A 6,091-nucleotide genomic window follows, 5' to 3' on the forward strand; every position below is an offset into this window, starting at 1 on the left:
AAAAAAAGTACGAAAAATTTAAAAAAAAAACATATATTTCCTATAAAAACAATGAAGGCTCATATAAATCCCTTGACTTTTGTACTTTAATTAGTTTTACATAGTATTTTTAGTTAATTTATCTTAGAGACACCAACCAGCAAAATATTCGTTATTTGTAAATACTTGAATTCGAGTTTTATTTTTTTGATAAAGTACTCAAATCGTATAAATATTTAATTAATTTTTTTAATTTTTATCTAAATGCTTACTTGAATACTCTAGATAATACCAGTTAAGCATCCGATTAAAATAAATTTTGATATATATTATTTATAAATTAAAGTTAGTTTATAAAAAATAAATTAAAATTTAAAATCATAATTAAAATAATTAATTAATTTTAGTAAATATTAGCTTACTTACAAAAAATATATAAATAAAAAATAATATATATTAATTTAATATTAAAAATTATTATTTATAATCTATTCTTGTAGTAAGTACCCAATAACCATTGCTCAAACCTTATCCATACTCAATTATAGAATATTTTAATCTTACATGAGTAATGCAATATATTTGTTTATAAAGTTTTTTAAAAACAAAAAGCAAAATATTTATCAATATCTCTAGTCCATCTTTTAAAATTGTTCTTGATAAAGAAATATATATATATATATATATATATATATATATATGAAATCTTAATTATTTTACTTTATTTAAAAATTGAGTTCAAATTTTTTTTCTTTTTCGAATAAAAAAATTCTTATAAAGAATAAAAGATGGGAGAAGAATGGATTGCTTGGGTTGGAACCATATCTATAAGAAAAAGTAACGTATTTATCGCATCTCATCAGTCATCACGCCATCACATATTGAGATCACAACCCTTTTTTAATTCCACTTTTCAAATTAGTGAGAGCAGCTTTTCTCTTAGGATCAAATAAAGATCCCTTAGATATGGAGAACTGGAAAAAAAAAAAAAAAGAGATAAAGATTCCTGTTTTGGCGAGGCCGAGCTTAAAGAAAGGAATAAAGATCCCTCGGCCCCATGCTGTTTTTCCTTGTTGCTGTCACATGCACGAAGAAGAATAAGATACTAAAGCCTGAAAGCTGAAGCCATGCCATGTAGAGTTCCATCATGCGCTGCACGTAAAGCTGTCCTCTTTCTTTTTGGAGAAAAGGAAAAGGAAAAGATGATATGAAATAGATTAAAAAAATTCCCACCTGCACCTGCAATATTAGAACAATAGTGCAGTTACAGTATCCTCGTGGATAAATACTAAACTTTCCATTTATTCGAATATTCAATTCTCCTATTACTTGTAAATTTTATTTTTTATTATATTTTTAAATATATCTAATCAAATAAATTAGACCTGGTAATTTAGATACGACACGTTAACACGATACGAAAAGATACGGGTTAAACAAGTTTTGTGTTTACCTTTAACGTATTTCGTGTCTAATCGTATCTGACACATTAAGACACGAAAATTTTCGTGTCTTAACGTGTCTAATCGTATCTGACACATTAAAACACGAAAATTTTCGTGTCTTAACGTGTCAGACACGACAAACACGTTTAAAACACATTTAAATACGTTTACTTAATCGTGTTATCGTATTTAAACGTGTATACGTGTTTAAACGTGTATACATGACATATTTATTAACCTATTAAACATTTATAGTTAAAAACTATTTTAACTTTATATAAATAATTTTTAATAATTATTTGATGTGTATTTTAACCTTATATATAATAATAAATTTTATATATGTTATTTATATTAAATTTTATTATATTTGATGTTATTATTATTATTTTTTTGTTATAATTATTTTTATAATTATAGATTTTAAATTTAAATAATAAAATTATATTTAATTATAAATATTTTTATTTAATCATGTTAAACGTGTTAATCGTGTTAAACGTGTTAATCGTATTAAACGTATTATTAATCGTGTCGTGTCGTACATTGACACGTTTAATAAACGAGTAAAACGTGTTAATCATATCGTGTCGTGTTACACATGTATTAAACGTATATGTGTACGTGTTTTAAATTTAAGACACGAATATTAAACGTGTCGTGTTTGTGTTTAGCCTTAACGTGTTTCGTGTCCAAACGTGTCTGACACGTTTAAGATACGAAAACACGAATTGTCATGTCTAAAATAAACTTCTCATGCCCATATTTCTACACTTTACATTTTAGAATATTCTCTCTAGGTTAATCACTGGAGATGTCCAATTTTAGTTATCATTATTTTTTTAAGTATTATTTTAGGGTATCAAATACAGAGAAATGAAAGTAACTCAAAACGAATGACAGGATTCATGTTTAGGATATTTTAGAGAGTTTGGTTTAGTGGTTCTCATTAGAAGGTAATGAAGAGGATTTCTCTTAACCTTTCCTTAAAATACTCGTGCTTTACCATTTCCTTACACGTGGCACATTGTTAAGTGTCACTATTCTACTACTTAAAACATATGCACACTATCTAATTACGTGCTTTTCACATAACATCCAATAAGTAGTTTTTTAACGTGCTCTTCCCATAGTGAACATGATTTTCCCATAATAAGCACATTCTTTCATACAAAACATGTTCTCCTAAAAATGCTCTTCTTCTACCTAACAATTAAGCAAGGTATCAGAAAATTATTAAAGATTACTCTTAAAACTCTTCCTAAGCTCTTCTAAATATTCTTTTTACTCAGCTCTTTCCATCTACCGTGCTTTGTTGCTTTCTCCACCTTTTCTTATTCCTCAATGTCTACCATCAAGACACTTGCATTTCAATGACTGCTCCAATCTTCTTCTCTACTGCCTTTAGTGCATTCCATTTTACTTATTGCAACACATCCTCTCTCCTTACCAGAAGAACCTTTTACATTTTGGTGACTCCATTAGAGAGGAGTGATTGCATTAAGTGAAGGTTATTGAAAAATTTCTTTGTTAGAAGATATGGAGAGTTATCCTGGCAACCAAGAAACACTCATCACCACTTACGTCTAGGATCTCATGAAAATGCTCTAAGCCTTTCAAAAAAAGATACAAGTGCTAAAGGATAACAACAAGCGAATGATGAAAACCATTACCTAGTTTGCATCCTAGACTACCATAACCTCTTAACCTCAACCTATGCCACCCCATAATGGTGAAAATGTCGCTAACATGATCAACAAGACTCTCATGATGAAAAGGAGCTAGTCAAAGTCTACATCCAAGTTATGTTCGATGAATTTAAAATGCATTTGGAAAACTTACCTCTTCTTGCTTTTGCCACTTTAGTTGAAGTTACACAACATACCAATAATATGATTCTTAGGCTAAAAGGAGCCAATTTTTCAATAAAAGGAACATCCTGACTATGAATGCAATCCAAGAAAGAGGTAAGGAAAAAAGAGGTCCTCGAGAAAACTAGAAGGCAAGGCAAGACAACTTCAAAAGAAGATAAGATAAAGAGATTGTTGCACCCTTTTCCATTCCCAATTCCACTTGACAAAGTAAGGGCACTCCTTCAAGAATGGATTAGAGACAGGCAAGTAAATTTGCCTTACATATCATGATCACCAATAGTAGAAAAGAAAACCAATCTGCAGTATTGCGATTATCATTGCACTGTGGGTCATCCATTAGTTGAATGCAAGAACTTGGGTATAATATTTCACAAGAGTACACAAGTAAGAAAAGTTTTGATTGGAAACAACAAGATTCAAAATAACCTACTCCCTGCTCATCCAAATGCTTGAAGGCATGTAAGTATAGTTATAATGTTCAAGAAGAGCTTTCCCCTTTCTTCTTTCTCTAATCAAGAAAATGATACATGTGCAACTACTATGGTTACCTTCTCCATTACTTGTTCACTCATGAAGACATCTAGTTTCAAGAATTTTTTCAATCAACTTGGCTTTATAGAAGAGTCAAGAAGGAAAACAACCACAACCTTCGTAAAAATGGTCGACGTGCAACATGGTGAATGTAGCTTAGTGGGATATCTTATAAGGAAAATGGCAAGCGGATATGAGAACGCTATAATATTCATTGAAGCAAACATGTGCAAATCACACCCTTATCATAGTAAACTGTTTTATGTAGATGGCAATGTCAATGGATACCAAGTGTGAAGGACTTTCCTTGACGACAAATCCTTAGTAAACCTCATGCCATTATCTACCCTGAAAGTAGTGAAGATAAACCTAAAGAGCTTGTGTCATCCTATAACCATTACTTCCTTCGACAACAAAGTAATTAAAAGTCTAAGACAAGTCATGGTGAGTTTCAGGATGGGACCTATTCAAAACTAGACTTTTTTCCATATTATTGAGTTGATATGACTTGTCATCTCCTCGTAAAGAAGGAAGTTCTTGCACACTCATAATATCATTCCCTCTTCGTGCCACCAATGCATCAAAGGCTACTAAAAAAGGAAAGAAATCTTCATGCCAACAATTAAGACACCATTTAAGTGCCATGAGGTAAGTTACACTGTAGCTTTTATATATATATATAAAGAACTAACAGAGAAAGGTGAAATTGCCATAACTAGGCCCATAAGTGTTCCACTTCCATGATGGAAAAAGAACTCCCAAAAGAGGAGAAAATTATATCAAAGAACAAAAAGTGTGGAGAAAAGAGAATACGCTCAAAAAAAAGAGGGAAAACCTAACTAGAATAAACTCTTATACCCGCGAAGATGGGTTGATACTTTATTGCTTATGATGGCATACGGGGTCTGAAGAAATATTGTCTCTTGATCCCCTATCACATGAACCACCTATACCACCATTTTGTTTTCAAGTGAAAAAAGTAGAAAAGGCACATGAAGCATCAATTATAGGCGAATAGCTTCAAAAGCAAGTGAAGCTATAATATAATGAGTTAGAAAAGTTAAACTTGGTTGAAGAATGAAAAACTCTCAAGCCACTCTTTATAAGTAAAAGCTTTTTAGAGGAATAGATAATAGTAATGATTTAGCTATTAAAGGAATTCCCAGATGTGTTCACTTGGAACTAAGCTAATGAAGTAACATGCACAAGTTTTCCATCATGAAATAGAAAGTCAAATAAAAGAGGAAATTAATAAACTCATTAAAGTTGGGTTCATCAAGCCAATACATCACCCAATTCAGCTAGCTAATGTGATTCTTGTAAGAAAGAAGAATGGTGCAATTCGGTTGTGCGTGGACTTCAGAGATTTAAATAAAGCTTGTCTTAAGAATTATTTTCCTTTTCCAAACATTGATACTCTTATAAATGCTACAGCTAATCATAAAATGTTCTTGTTCATGGATGGGTTTAACGAATATAACTAAATAAAGATGGCACCCGGTGATGTAGAGAACATAGTCTTTAGAACTCTATTTGGTAACTTTTACCATACAATCATGTCATTCAAATTAAAGAATGCAAGTGCAACTTATCAACATACCATGACAACAATCTTCCATGACATGATGTATAATTTCTTGGAAGACTACGTGGATGACATAGTGGTGAAGTTTAGGAAAGCTTTAGATCATCTTGAAGACTTGAGAAGAGTGTTCGAGCGATATCGAGAATATAAGTTACGCATGAATCCCTTGAAGTGTGCCTTTGGAGTAATAATTGGTAAGTTTTTGTGTTTTATGGTTCACAAGAAAGGCATATACGTGGACCTTGCGAAGATAAATGCTATTTAGCCTATGCCACCTCTATCAAATCAAAAGCAACTCAAAAGCTTGTCAAGGAAAGTTTTTTACATTCGAAGGTTCATTCTAGCCCTAAAAGAGATCATTATGCCATTTTAAGCTCTTTTCAAGAAAGAAATATAGCCAATTGAGATTGGTTCAAGCTTAGTTCCAAACATACAATTATATCATTCACATTAAATGAGTAGAGGTTTTCATTCATCAATAAGACATCAATTATAAAGGTTATAAGTCTATTGAATGAAGTCCATAAGATTAATATTCCTTGCAAGAAAATTGTAATAAGTTACTATTATGAAATCCTTATGCATCAAAACATAATCTCTAAATGTTCCTAGTCGATGCATCATTGAGACTGAATATCAATGATGCTTAGAAACTGGTGCATTGTGTGTTCCTTACT

Source organism: Theobroma cacao, chromosome 6 (assembly GCF_000208745.1).
Source record: "Theobroma cacao cultivar B97-61/B2 chromosome 6, Criollo_cocoa_genome_V2, whole genome shotgun sequence".
Lineage (NCBI taxonomy): Eukaryota > Viridiplantae > Streptophyta > Magnoliopsida > Malvales > Malvaceae > Theobroma > Theobroma cacao.